Raw genomic sequence first — 16385 nt, 5'->3', positions numbered from 1 at the left:
TTGAACTCTACAGGTAGAAATTCATTTTTTTAGGGGCACCTGGCTGGCAACGTTGGTAGAACATGCGACTCTTGATCTCAGGGTTGTGAGTTCGAGACCCATGTTAGTTAAGGTACAGGGATTACTTAAAAATAAAATCTTAAAAAAAAAGAAATTAATTTTTTAAATCTCAGATTGCTTTTCTTCTGCCACATGGTATGTTCATGGAATGTGGATCCCAGCAATGATAGGTTACACAGAAACTGAAATACTCTAAAGAAAGCATAACTCACATAAAACTTTTCTAGGTAAAACAAAGGGAATGAAGAACTGATTCCCAGGTTATTCTCTGTTTGGGATTATTCATATGGCTTTCAGAAAGTAACTGAGAAAAACTGAAAAGGAGATAACACATTATAATAAAATGTGCCTGAAAAGAAAAAGAAAGACTTTCTTTTTTAAATCTTTTTTCTGCCACAAAGCAGTTGCCTGAGCTTTGGTATGATAAAGCACTTATACCTTCTGCCATTTTACATCTGTAATATTAAGGGTTTGAGCTCAGATTTCCCTTCTATCTCTGATGTTCTATTAGGCTGTGAACCATAAAAAGAACCTCAATGTTGTCCATCATGGTTTTAATGTAGAAGCTATTCTTCCTCTAGCAGCAGGCAAATTCTTCTGTCTCTCCAAATCACAAATGTCCCCGAAACTCAGTTTAATTGTCCGAAGTCCACTCAAGTAAGGAAAGCAACAGCTGCCATCAGAAGCTTACAATACCAAGTTTAGAAGACTGTGTGTGTATGCACACATGTGTTCGGGTGTGTGTGTGTGTGTGTGTGTGTGTGTGTGTCCAGGAAAGGTCATAAATTTGACCTCCGGGAAGCAGCAAAGGTTCCATCCACAGTGCCTGCTGTGACAGCATCTGGAAATTCCTCACTTGGGTCAGTGGGGAGACATTCTCTGTTTACTTTGCTTTGGTTTTATACCCATGTGGTATCGAGCATATCAATAATATATTTCAATCTCATCATGCAACCCTTTAATGATTTACTTTTCAAACCTCCCAGGCCCATCTAGCCACAGGAAAACCCATTCCTTTTGTTACAAACTGAAAGGATGACAGTCAAAACACAGACAGAGGAAAAAGCACTGGACAGAATCTTACATCGTTCCTCCTGCTCGCCCACAGTAGCCATAGCTGAGCTTTCAATGTCTGGAGAGAACATGGGGAAGGCTGCTAACTTCCTGTAGTAACTTTTTCTATAAGTGACATGTGTAGAAACACATGGAGTTTTTACATGATTGGCAGTATTCACAGAAAAATTTTCTGCAAAACTGAATATGGTAATAATTAATTCTGGAGCTCCTTAGTGCATTACTGCCTAAAAAATTTATAGACATTTTCATATATTTCATATTCTCCTGTGTAGATCATGCCAAAAGTTCATTTAATTCCACTCCATTGTTAGAAATCATCTGAACTGATAAATGGAGTATGTTACTGACATTCGGTCCTGCTTACCACAACTTTGCAGGGAAAGCAGTCCTTCAACTGATCAGTCACTAAGACAATTCTCAGTGACTGATACCACTCATCCCTCCAAGTGCCCAAATCAAAACTTAGAGCATCATCTTTGTTTCATTCTCTCCATTCACCCTCTAGGTCTAGTCACTTTCCATGTCTGTCCACACTTTCACCTAGAATTTCCAAACTCAACTCAAGTCCCTCCCCCACAGAGCCATCATGGTCCCCGGGACACTATCTGTAACCTAGATATTCCCTATGCTCCGACACACTCTATTATATAGCTTTTTTTATCCACAACTGAAACAGAGCAATGATATTTAAATGCAATCTGATTGTGTCATGTACATGCTTGAGCCCTTCTTTGTTCACACAGCTGCTCAAGAAATACCAGATGATTTTAGTGGAATAGCTAGTATTCCTGCAAAGGTGGCTGTGTACAAACCAAAACTTTAAAAATATCTTCATCTACATTTGAAATTAAATACGGCAAGCAAAATGAAGCAAAGAAATTTCATATACATGATTTTATTTGCCATGGGACCCTTTTGGTGTAGGCTTAAATACTCTAATCTTGCACAGGAGAAAACTAAGGTACAGAGAGACTAAATTTCTCGCTTTCAAGAGTTACACAAGGAACAAATGTCAGGGCCAGAATGGCTGCCTAGTTCCAATATTTTTTACTCCATGCTCACCCCATATAGTAAAGGAGTTAATGCCCTCATCCATTCGTATGATAAACTTCCTCTCCACAGTGAGACTTACCTCCTCACACCTCAGTACCTTCCTGCTCTCTAAATGTCTCCCGTGTTCAAAAAGGAAAAGGGGTTTGAAGCAGTCATCTTCTGCCTCCACGTGTCCATCTCCACCAAATCACCACCCATTCATCCCTCAAACCTCCACAATACAGCTCCACCCCATCCGTCACATAAACGATTCCTACTAAAGTCACCAATGACTCCTGTGTCACAGAATCAGAGGATCCTTTTCAGTCGTCATCTGTCATAGTCTCAAGAGCAAAGTATACCTTCACTGCTTTCTTTATATAAAACATTATCTTACCCCAGAACTTCCTGATTTTCTCCTTCTTCCATTCTGATCTCCACTTCTTAATTTCCTTATGGGCTCATCCTCTTCACCACAGCTTTTAATTCCTGGGAATTTCAGTCTGTTATGTCCTCCTTTTGCACTCTCCCCATAAGAGATTTAATATCCTATAGCACAATCCTAAGAATCTAATAATCATTCTTAACACATCCCTTTCCCTCCTATTGCTCCATACCCATTTCATTACATGGTCCTTGCAAGGATTTGACCTCCTAAACATCTTCATAATCCAGTGACTTATTCTGATGTATATCAATTGTGGGGTGTCTTGTTATTGTGGAGGATGAGAGCATTAAGAAGAATAACAGTTTTATATATTCCTTTGGCCCCTAGAGAGGAGAAAGGCTAGATCTGACCCAGAGCTATGGTGATCCCAGACCAGTGACTTTAAAACACTTCTCAACAGATTCCTCTTAATGAAGTTCCTCCTCCAACACATTACTGAACAACTATCATAAAGTTTCTTGAATGATCTCTTTATTTTCTAAGTTTGGCCAAGAAATAAAGTAACATAACTCCATGGACAGAAACCTAGAGAAAGTCAGTGAGGCTATTGTTAGGAAGATCCTGTACTAGAAACCTAGTCACAGGGGTGGAGGAAGATGGCGGAGGAGTAGGAGACCTGGATTTCATCTGGTCTCAGGAATTCAGCTGAATAAGGATCAAACCATTCTGAACACCTACGAACTCAACAGGAGATCGAAGATAAGAATAGCAACAACACTCTGAACAGAAAAGCGACCACGTTCTGGAAGGTAGGACGTGCGGAGAAGTGAATCCGAGGCAATATTCGGGAGGATAGACGGCGAGGGATGGGGCCTCCGTCGGCCACTTCTGGCAAGTGATAGAGCCGCGGAGCACAAAATCAGAACTTTGAAAGTCAGCTCCTCTGAGGGACATCACTCCAGAGACTAAGCGGGGGGTGGAACCCTCGCAGGGCAGTGTGGTCTCAGGACCCTCAAGGTCACAGAAAGGCCGGGGGTGCCTGAGTGCGGCAGAGCTCCCAGGTATCGGAGCGGGGAAAGCCCGCTGCAGAGACGGAGCCGAGGCGCCGGCTCTCAGCTCGGGGTTGCCATAAACTGTGATCCGCGGCACAGTCGGGCCACTGCTCCTCCACCAGGGACCCAAAAAGCAGCAGATCCGGGGAGACTCCCCTTCCTCCCCCAAGAGGAGTGACGGGAGAGCGTACCACAGGGATCTGCTGGGTTTGGAGACTCCACACCAAGTCGGGTGCCAGAGACAGAAATGCTCCGTCACAGGCCGGGTGAGCACGGAGTGCGGCCGGAGACCGGGGAGACGGGAGTGACTGACTGCTTTTCTCTGGGGGCACACTGAGGAGCGGGGCCACGAGTTCTCGGCTCCTCCGGGCAGAGATTGGGAGGCCACCATTTTCACTCTCGTCCTCCAAAGCTGTACCGAGAGCTTGCAGGGAACAAAAGCTCCCGAGAGCAAACCCGAGCAGATTGCTTAGCGCATAACGACAAGAGCGGGGCAATTCCGACTCTGGCAAAGACATTTGGGAACCATGGCAACAGGCCCCTCCCCCAGAATATCAGCACGAACAGCCAGCCAAGACCAAGTTTACCGATCAAGGAGAATGGAAGACCTCCAGCGTTAGGGGAATACTGCACATAAAATTCATGGCGTTTTTACCATGATTCATTAGTTTTTCAAAGTTAATTTTTTTTAATTTTTTTTTTATTTTTCTTTTTCCCTTTTTCAACCAATATCTTATCAATCCCTTTTTAAAAAAAAAATTTTATTTTTCCTTTTTAGAGTCATATTTTATCCTTCATTACTAGTTACCCTTATTTTTGGCATATATATAAGTTCTTCTCTCTTTAAAATTTTGAGATATAGCTACGTCTAACAGATCAAAATATACCCTAAATCAATAGTGTATGGCTTTGTTCTAGTCTCCTGCCTGATCACATTCTCTCCCTTTTTTTATTCTTTTTTTAAAACTTCTTTCTTTTTTCAAACAACTTATCCTCTTATCAATTCCTTTTATAAAATCTTTTATAATTTTTATCTTTACAGTCATCTTCCATTCATTCAATGTAACAACCCTTATTTTGTACATATATAAGTCTTTCATTCCTTAAAATTTTAGGAGGCACTTTCTTCTAACAGACCAAAATACACCCAAAATCTAGTGTGTGGCACTGATATATGCACCAGCCTGATCATATTTGATCATATTCTGTTTTTTTTTTGTTTTGTTCTGTTTTTGTTTTTTATCTTTTTTTTCCTCATTCTTTTTTTTTTCTTTCCCTTTCTTTTCCCCTGGTTTCAGGGCTTTTCTGATTTGTTTAGAGTATATTTGCTGGGGACATTGTTAACCTGTTAGCATTTTGTTCTCTCATTCATCTATTCTCCCCTGGACAAAATGACAAGACGAAAAAAATCACCTCAGCAAAAAGAACAAGAGGTGGTACCGTGTGCCAGGAACCTTGAATACAGACATTAGTATGATGTCGGACCTAGAGTTCAGAATCATGATTTTAAAGATACTAGCTGGGCTTAAAAAAAGCATGGAAGTTATTAGAGACACCCTTCCTGGAGAAATAAAAGAACCAAAATCAGACCAACTCGAAATCAAAAAGGTTATTAATGAGGTGCAATCAAAAATGGGGGCACTAACTGCTAGGATAAATGAGGCATAAGAGAGAATCAGCGATACAGAAGACCAAATGATGGAAAATAAAAAAGCTGAGAAAAGAGAGAGAAACAACTACTGGATCACGAAGGCAGAATTTGAGAGATAAGCGATACCATAAGACGAAACAACATTAGAATAATTGGGATCCCAGAAGAAGAAGAAAGAGACATAGGGGCAGAAGGTATACTGGAGCAAACTATAGCAGAGAACTTCCCTAATGTGGGAAAGGAAACAGGCATCAAAATCCAGGAGGCACAGAGAACCCCCTCTCAAAATCAATAATAATAGGTCAACACCCCGACATCTAATAGTAAAACTTACGAGTCTCAGAGACAAAGAGAAAATCCTGAAAGCAGCTCGGGAGAAGAGATATGTAACCTATAATGGTAGAAACATTAGATTGGCAACACACCTATCCACAGAGACCTGGCAGGCCAGAAAGGACTGGCATGATAGCTTCAGAGCACTAAACGAGAAAAATATGCAGCCAAGAATGCTATATCCAGCTAGGCTGTCATTGAAAATAGAAGGAGAGATAAAAAGCTTCCAGGACAAACAAAAACTAAAGGAATTTGCAAACACGAAACCAGCCCTCCAAGAAATATTGAAAGGGATCCTCTATGCAAAGAGAGAGCCTAAAAGTAGCATAGATCAGAAAGGAACACAGACAATACAGTAACAGTCACCTTACAGGCAATACAATGGCACTAAATTCATATCTTTCAATAGTTACCCTGAATGTAAATGGGCTCAATGCCCCAATCAAAAGACACAGGCTATCAGATTGGATGAAAAAACAAGACCCATCGATATGCTGTCTGCAAGAGACTCATTTTAGACCCAAAGACACCCCCAGATTGAAAGTGAGGGGGTGGAAAACCATTTACCATGCTAATGGACACCAAAAGAAAGCCGGGGTGGCCATCCTTATATCAGACGAATTAGATTTTAAACCAAAGACTATAATAAGAGATGAGGAAGGACACTATATCCTACTTAAAGGGTCTATGCAACAAGAAGATCTAACAATTGTAAATATCTATGCCCCTAACATGGGAGCAGCCAATTATAGAAGGCAATTAATAACAAAAGCGAAGAAACACATTGACAACAATACAATAATAGTGGGGGACTTTAACACCCCCCTGACTGAAATGGACAGATCATCTAAGCAAAAGATCAACAAGGAAATAAAGACTTTAAAACGACAGGCTGGACCAAATGGACTTCACCGACATATCAGAACATTCCATCCCAAAGCAATGGAATGCACATTCTCCAGAATAGATCACAGCCTAGGTCACAAATCAGGTCTCAACTGGTACCAAAAGATTGGGATCATTCCCTGCATATTTTCAGACCACAATGCTTTGAAACTAGAACTCAATCACAAGAGGAAAGTCAGAAAGAACTCAAATACATGGAGGCTAAAGAGCATCCTACAAACGAATGAATGGGTCAACCAGGAAATTAAAGAAGAATTAAAAAAATTCATGGAAACCAATGAAAATGAAACACAACTATTCAAAATCTTTGGGATACAGGAAAGGCAGTCCTAAGAGGAAAGTATATAGCAATACAAGCTTTTCTCAAGAAACAAGAAAGCTCTCAAATACACAACCTAACCCTACACCTAAAGGAGCTAGAGAAAAAACAGCAAATAAAGCCTAAACCCAGCAGGAGAAGAGCAATAATAAAGATCAGAGCAGAAATCAATGAAATAGAAACCAAAAGAACAATACTAGGAGCTGGTTCTTTGAAAGAATTAACAAGAGTGATAAACCCCTGGCCAGACTTCTCAAAAAGAAAAGAGAAATGACCCAAATCAACAAAATCATGAATGAAAGAGGAGAGATCACAAAAAACACCAAAGAAATACAAACAGCTATAAGAACATATTATAAGCAACTCTATGCCAGCAAATTAGATAACCTGGAAGAAATGGATGCATTCCTAGAGATGTATCAACTACCAAAATTGAACCAGGAAGAAATAGAAAACCTGAACAGACCTATAACCACTAAGGAAATTGAAGCAGTCATCAAAAATCTCCCAACAAACAAAAGCCCAGGGCCAGATGGCTTCCCAGGGGAATTCTGCCAAACATTTAAAGAAGAATTAATACCTATTCTCCTGAAACTGTTCCAAAAAAATAGAAATGGAAGGAAAACTTCCAAACTCATTTTATGAGGCCACCATTACCTTGATCCCAAAACCAGACAAAGACCCCATCAATTACAGACCAATATCCTCAATGAACATGGATGCAAAAATTCTCACCAAAATACTAGCCAATAGGATCCAACAGTATATTAAAAGGATTATTCACCATGACCAAGTGGGATTTATCCCTGAGAACAAACATTGTGAAGATGTCAATGCTACCTAGAGCAATCTACACATTCAATGCAATCCCCATCAAAATACCATCCAGTTTTTTCAAAGAATTGGAACAAATAATCCTAAAATTTATATGGAACCAGAAGAGACCCCAAATAGCCAGAGGAATGTTGAAAAAGAAAAGCAAAGCTGGTGGCATCACAATTCCGGACTTCCAGCTCTATTACAAAGCTATCATCATCAAGACAGTATGGCACTGGCACAAAAAACAGACACATAGATCAATGGAACAGAATCGAGAGCCCAGAAATGGACCCTCAATTCTATGGTCAACTAATCTTTGACAAAGCAGGAAAGAATGTCCAGTGGAAAAAAGACAGTCTCTTCAACAAATGGTGTTGGGAAAATTGAACAGCCACATGCAAAAGAATGAACCTGGACCATTTCCTTACACCACACACAAAAATAGACTCCAAATGGTTGAAAGACCTCAATGTGAGACAGGAGTCCATCAGAATCCTAGAGGAGAACACAGGCACAACCTCTTCAACCTCAGCCACAGCAACTTCTTCCTAAACACATCGCCAAAGGCATGGGAAGCAAGGGCAAAAATGAACTATTGGGATTTCATCAGGATAAAAAGCTTTTGCACAGCAAAAGAAACAGTCCACAAAACCAAAACACAACCGACAGAATGGGAGAAAATATTTGCAAATGACATATCAGATAAAGGGCTAGTACCCAAAATCTGTAAAAAACTTATCAAACTCAACACCCAAAGAACAAATAATCCAATCAAGAAATGGGCAGAAGACATGAACAGACATTTTTTCAAAGAAGACATCCAAATGGCCAACAGACACATGAAAAAGTGCTCAACATCGCTCGGCATCAGGGAAATCCAAATCAAAACCTCAATGAGATAACACCTCACACCAGTCAGAATGGCTAAAATTAAGTCAGGGAACGACAGATGTTGGCGGGAATGTGGAGAAAGGGGAACCCTCCCACACTGTTGGTGGGAATGCAAGCTGGTGCAGCCACCCTGGAAAACAGTATGGAAGTTCCTCAAACAGTTGAAAATAGAGCTACCATACGATCCAGCAATTGCACTACTGTGTGTTTACCCCAAAGATACAAATGTAAGGATCCGAAGGGGTACGTGCACCCCGATGTTTATAGCAGCAATGTCTACAATAGCCAAACTGTGGAAAGAGCCAAGATGTCCATCGACAGATGGATGGATAAAGATGTGGTCTATATACACAATGGAATATTATGCAGCCATCAAAAGGAATGAATCTTGCCATTTGCAACGACGTGGATGGAACTGGAGGGTGTTATGCTGAGTGAAATAAGTCAATCAGAGAAAGACAAGTATCATATGACCTCACTGATATGAGGAATTCTTAATCTCAGGAAACAAACTGAAGGTTGCTGGAGTGCAGGGGAAGGATGGGAGGGATGTGGTTGCTGGGTATGTGCTATGGTGAGCGCTGTGAATTGTGCAAGACTGTTGAATCACAGATCTGTACCTTTGAAACCAATAATGCAATATATGTTAAGAAAAAAAAAAAGAAGAAGAAGATAGCAGGAGGGGAAGAATGAAGGGGGGAAATCGGAGGGGGGAGATGAACCATTAGAGATTATGGACTCTGAAAAACAAACTGAGGGTTCTAGAGCGGGGGGGGGGGGATGGGTTAGCCTGGTGATGGGTATTGAGGAGGGCACGTTCTGCGTGGAGCACTGGGTGTTATGCACAATCAATGAATCATGGAACACTACATCAAAAACTAATGATGTAATGTATGGTGATTAACATAACAATAAAAAATTAAAATTAAAAAAAAAAGAAACCTAGTCACAGGGATTCTGCCTAAATTATGTTCCTCTGGGTGGTGGTAAACTTATCCCACTTAGGTTTTTTTGTTTTGTTTTGTTTTAAGATTTTATTTATTTATTTATTTATCTGTCAGAGAGAGAGACAAAGATGGGGTGGGGGTAAGCACAACTGGGGGAGCAGGAGGCAGAGGGAGAAGCAGATTCCCCAGGGAGCCTGATGCAGGTCTTGATCCCAGGACTCTGGGATCATGACCGGAACCAAAGGCAGATGCCTAACTGACTGAGCCATCCAGGTGCCTCTCCTGCTTACGTTTTACCAAAGCTGGAGGAGAGTAAACTCACCCACCCATCAGGTAAGGAGGCCATCACAACAACAGCCTAATGTCCAATGCTGTGACTGCCTTCAGCATTATTTTTCTCACATCACATGCCCCAGTCTTCCCAAAGGCAAAAGAGAAGTAGAACAAGGAAGGAGAAATTTGTGGCCAAATCTGTGGTCAAAAAGGAAATTTTGTTGCTATAAGGCAAAGACAAGAGAGGAGTAGGACTTCAGGCATGGCAGCCTGAGGAGCTGGCACCATGTTTAAGAACAGTTCCAGGCAGACAGAGTTGAAAGCACTGGGGTAGAATGGGTGAAAGCTCTACTAAAGACCTGGCAGACAAAGAATACTGGACTCTGATCGTCCCTATCACAGCATGTTCACAGAGCAGAGGTTCCCTACACAGAGGAGCAAGGCAAGAAGAAAACTACTATGACACCTGCCAGTGCAGGACTTTCACTCTTGGACCATGGGCTCCTGCCCTTTTCCCCAACTCCAGAGCAGGCAAAGATTTTGCCAGAGGGCTTCAGGGGGATAGGTAGTCCATAAAAACAGAGAGTGCTGTAACTTTTCCTAAGGGAACTGATGTTATATGGAACAGACTATGGGGAAGTTCATGCCTGAGGACTCTGTAAAGCAATGGAGATGTTAGTGGTGTCCCCATAGGGAGGACACTAACAGATTCATATCAACAGCAAGTGAAACAACAGACCACTAGAAGTTTAACGGAAAGGAAAAGGCAGTTCAGAATATTCCTCCTAGAGTTGGAGCATGCCTCAAACACTGGCAACACACTAAAGTGGAAAAGATGCTTGAATTTAATTGGATCGGACTATGGAGCAATTTAAGCTTGTTGTTGAAAACAAGGGAACAATCAACTAGCAATTAGTGGAAGCTAACAGCTGGGTGTGATATCAATAGAGGAAAACCAGCCAGAAATGGGGAGGTCAGGGAAAGGGATAGACAAAGAGAGTCTGGATAAAACCATAATCATCCCTGTTGGTCAGGGAAATTACTTATGCACATGCCCAGAGCTGCATTCCCTGAGAAGGGATATGAGAGGTTGCTCGCTGTGGAGGAAACAGACTTTCCTGAATGAATCTAGTAATAATTACAACCATGTATAGTTGAGTTTGTAACATATACACAAGCATACTATGTGTGATGATAACAGCACAAAAAAGAAGAGGTTATAGAGGAACAGAGCTATGTAAGAGTAAAGTTTCTATATCTCACTGGAATTGAATGATTATAAATTTGAAGTAAATTCAGATAGGGTTAGAATATATGTAAGCCTTAGAGGAACCACAAATAAAATACATTGTTAAAATAGTTTAGAAATTATTAAAGGAAAAAAAATTATTAAAGGAATTTAAAAATTTAGTGTAGAAAATACCCTCTTATTGCAAAAGAAGGCAGTGAAGAAAGAACAGAAGAACAAAAACTGCTTGCAGCATATGGAAAACAAAAAGCCAAATAATAAAAGTGAATCAATATCTTTAATATCATTAAATGTAAATGGATTAAATAATCCAATCAAAGCAAAGATTATCATATTGGGAAACAAACACAATTCAACTCTATGCTATTTATGGAAGATACACTTTAGATTCAGAGAGATAAGTAAAAGAATGAGGGAAAAAAGGTATACCATGCAACCGCAACCATCAACTATAAGAGAGCAGAAGTGACGTACTAATATATATTAGTATACAAGTATCAGACACAATTTAATTAATTTAAAAGTAAAAATATTTTTCAATATATGGAGGGACATGTTACAATGAAAGAAAGAGCAATCAGGAAGATATAATAATTATAAACATATATGCACCAAGAGAGTCTCAAAATGCATGAAACAAAAAAATGATAGAATTGAAGGGACATAATATTTGGATAATAGCTGGAAACTTCAAGATCTGTTCAAATAATACGTAAAACAACTAGGCCAAAGAGCAACAATGTTATAGAAGACCTGACCAACAACATAAAGCAAATAGAGCTAACAGACTTAACAGAACATGTCACTAAATAGCAGGAGCACACATTCTTTTCAAGTGCATATGGAATATTCTCCAGGACATACCATATATTAAGTCATAAGTCAAACCTCAATGAATTTAAAAGAATTGAAATCATACAAAATATGTTTTCTAACTACAGAGAATTAAGTTAGAAATCAATAATAGAAGAAAATTTGGGAAATTCACAAATATGTAGAAATTAAACATCAAACTGACAAATAACCAAGGCGTCAAAGAAGTCACAAAACAAATCAGAAAATACTTTTGATATGAATGAGAAAAAAGAAACGCAACATACTATAATTTGCAGGATGAATTTAAAGCAGTTCTTAGAAGGAAATTTATAGTTACAGTATATGCTTTTATTTAAAAAGAACAATCTCAAATCAATAACTGAATCTTTCATTTTAAGTAAATGAAAAAAGAAGAGCAAACTAAACCCAAGGTAAGCAAAACAAAAGAAATAATAAAGAATAGAACAGGAATAAAAGAAATAAAAATAGAAAAAAATTAAAATCAACAGTCTTTAAAAAGATCAACAAGGTTGATAAAGCTTTAGCTACTAGACTAACCAAGTAAAAAGGAGAGAAGACTCAAAATACTAAAATTGTAAAATGTGAACAGAACACAGAATCTGTAGATGTGAGAGTAGATAATGTTCAAAGATCCAGGCAGGGAGGGAAATCTGAACAGGTTGAGGACTTCATACATGAAGGTGGGGTCCAGGAAAGAGCACTGATAGTTTGAAAACCAACTTTTGGCAATTCTATAGGCTCTGGGGCAAAAAACTAAGGCAAGGATTCAAACCCAGATACTGAGACAGAAATTCCTGTTCCAGACCAAGCACCAAAGGAAGGGCAAAGGAAGAACCAAATAATCAGAAACAATTCACAAATTCTGAACTAGACAGGCCACAAATGATGCTAATATTTCAAATACCAAGCTGGAGCTTCTTTAATCCCTAATGCAAAGGTCAGGACTTATCCTAAAAACTTGTGCAATTGACACTGGGTTAAGTTGCCTCTGCCATTAGGATAAATCAACTTTGAACGCTGGGAAGTGTATAACGCTGGACTTCTGACCGCTGTTGCTCTCTCTTTCATCTTTCTTTTTAAGGAAGTCACTTCTATGCAATGACATAAAGGACAGAACTATATATGGATAAATAATTTTTGCAAATAGAAATTTGTATATATATTCCAAACTATAATTTAATTTTCCTCAGGACGAAAGGATATCTCATTCTCTCAATTTCAAACACCTAAGTTTTCTTTATATTTAAGAAAGAATTTAAGAGGTTATAGTTTGAGATGTAAAATTTTTATCCAGAATACCATACTACATTCTGACTGTAGGTCAATAGTTCTCAAACAAGGCTGAATCCCAGATTTGTCAGGAAGTTTGTTTTGGTTTTAATACAGACTCCTACCTCCTAATGAAAGCAAGCATTTTTCGAGTTCTTTCTATGTACCAGGCAAGTGTAAGTGTTATTTCTATGCTACAGATGGGAAAATTTAGGCAGGAAAACTAAATAACTCCACAGTTACCTAGCTAGTAATGGAAGAGCTGGAATCCACACCAAGGCAGTCTGGCTCCAGACCTGGGCACCACACTGGCATACCCATCAGTATTTTGGGGAAGGAGCCCAGAATGTTGTATGTTTTTAAAAGTCCTAGAGGATACTCATGCTCATCTGGATTTGGGAACCACTGTTCTGGCACATTTCTGTTTGAAAGTACACTTACAAACAGATTGTGGTTCTTCTAACATCTGTGCTAATATTGTATTAAGTGTTAGGCATTTAGGGAAAAGGCTGCTTTAATTTGTTTTAGAAGGTTTCTACACAGCTTAATAAGCATATTACTCTAATAACAGAAAAGATACCAGTGTGCCAGAAATATACTTCAATTCAATGATAAAGAATATTAATAGTACTAATAATGACAGCTAAAACTTACTGTAAAACATTGAGCTGAGTGCTTTATATTTACTATCTCTAATTCTTGCATTATTGTCACCATTACAAAGATGATAAAATTGAGGCTGTGGAAAGGTCCAAGGTACAAAGCCCAGATTAGAACTGCCCTACACTGATTACAAAGTTCTTCTTTTTCGCATTTAGCTTACAGACGTCCTCTGCATACACGAGTGTGAAGCGGCATCTTAGAAGTCCATACCTGTGCCCATTTTAACTTAGCTCCTCCTCTGGAGAAGAACTTTGGTATGGTTCCTTCTACGGCTCAAGCCAATTCAAGGTCTATCAGGGGACTGTAATTTTCTTCTGAGTCCTATAGTTTCTGGAAAAGATAAGTGAAAATAATTCTGTTCCTTACAAGGTTGCTGGGTAGTAAAGAGAGGATTAACACAATTGGACTCTGGAAGAAAACCAAGAAGAGATTAGTAGGATGTCAAATCAAGGAACTGAAGAGAATGGCGGCAGTGTGGTCTGGTAAAATACTGATATAGCTTCTCATGTTTTAAACTATCAGCATGTGTTACTTTAGCAAACAAAAATGAAGGAAGAAACTTCCCTGAGTTAACAATTGTGTGACCCTTTGCGTCATATACTTGAGGAGACTCAAGTAAATAGAAATATATGCACATTTAAGTGTGAAAACCAGTTGGTTACACTCAGGATTTCTAGTCCCAGCTTAGTCACCAACACATATTAGCTGACCTTAGGCAACTTATTTAGCTTCTCTGCATCTCAGACTCCCTAGCTATAGGTCATTAATGCACCAATATATTCTATATGCCTTCTTTCCAGGTCCAAATAAAAATGAGTCATCTATATTTAAATTAGAAATCACAAATGAGAAGAAAAAGGATATCCCCATATACCACGTTTCTAAGAACCTTAAATCCAGGAAATCAGATAAATCAAGTGATATGAGGGAGTTATCTAAGTTTGCAGAAGCCCAGAAAGACCACCTTGACTCACATTCCAAAAACCATGTCGGGCACCCCCCTCCATTTAGGGTGAAAAAAATATATATATGTTTTATATAAATATTTTATATTTACTTTATATATTACATTTATATAAACATATTATAAATTTATATAAACGTATAGATATAAATTATATTTTTATTTATACTTTATGTTTTATATTTTTATATTTATATATCTATACCAGAAGAGAAATGCTAAACTAAGATCATCTTTGGTAGACTATGCATAGGTCTCAATAAGATTTTTAGATATCATCAAGGAAAGAATAAAATACTTATGAGATTCCTCTCCTGAATGTTGCATAGCTAGAAATTCGAACTCTTCGAACTTGAAGTGGGAGTATTTGGAATACTGTTTACTTTCATCCACTGAAACTAAACAGATGCATAGCATATGGCCCATGTATGTGTCCTGGCCATGTTCTATTCTTTGATCTGGGTGCTATTTACATGGTGTGCTCAGTCTGAAAATCTATTAAAGTTATACTTAAACATTGACCATGTTTCTATATATTTGTTATACTTCATAAAATATTTTTTAATTATCACCAGTCCCCCCAAAATTTCCCCACCATCACTATCCTTCTGCATCGTGTTTGCTGATAGGCATTTGTTGCTCCATTCCTAACTCTCTGCACTAGTTGGGAAGCAACTGTTGGTCATTTAAAACATTAATGGTGCCTAAGGCCACTTGTAAGGCAAGTAATCTTATTTTTGCCACTCATAATATTCCACTCTATCTTGTAGCAATCAATCAAGGCAAACTCTCTTCCCCCCAGGATAATTCTGATGAAGTTAATTCTGCTCCTAGCTTCTGAAACATTTGACAAAGGTAATCCTATATGTCCATTTCATGTCCCTGAACACAGCGAAGAATTTATAAATAGGCACATGCCCCAAGATAGGGCAGTCAAAGCCAGAAAAATTTCCAAAGCCTTTGTTTGATCTCTCAGAAACTTCCTTTCTCACTAGACTTACGTGAGGGAAAATAAAGCTTCAGAGTGAGAAAGAACTGTCAAAAATAGGAAGTGAAGATTTCAGTCAACACCACATACAGTTAAGTGTTGAATTTAATCATGGGTGAAGCCAGACCTTCGGTAGACCTTTCTAATTATGAAAGACAACAAACTACCTTTTGTCTCAAGACCGTTTGTCATAGATATTCTGTCTCTTAAAACCAAGAGAGTCTAACCTAACACAGACTTCCCTTCAACAATCTCCATAAACACTGTGTTTATTTTAGAAGGTGTCTCCTTCTGACAGCTACTTCCACCTACTGTTATCAGAAGAAAGCTCAAAGATGTTGAGAAGTAAGATGAAATTCCAGGAGCTTTGTCTCTGATATTCTCTCCCAAGCTGAAGAAGGGCAATAAACATCCAGGTGACCACACAATCCTCTTGGCACGGGTCCTATTGTCCTCTGAGAGGACCCTTTTCTAAAGCCCTTGCATTCCTTCCCTTAGCCATTACCAGAGACGAATACAGAAACACAGCAATGCAAGACTGCCCTTACCTGCCAAATGGCAGGCCCGGAGTTTCCTGATCCAGAGGGTAAGGACTGGTGGTAGGGGAGAGAATCCATCTGGCTGCTGATGGCACGTAAGGCAGGCTAGTGGAGCATGGACCCCCGCG

The sequence above is a fragment of the Callorhinus ursinus genome, unplaced genomic scaffold (genome assembly GCF_003265705.2).
Source record: "Callorhinus ursinus isolate GAN/ISIS: 27379988/994484 unplaced genomic scaffold, GSC_fseal_2.0 scaffold50, whole genome shotgun sequence".
In the NCBI taxonomy this organism is placed as follows: domain Eukaryota; kingdom Metazoa; phylum Chordata; class Mammalia; order Carnivora; family Otariidae; genus Callorhinus; species Callorhinus ursinus.
Note: the sequence above shows the minus strand (reverse complement) of the source record.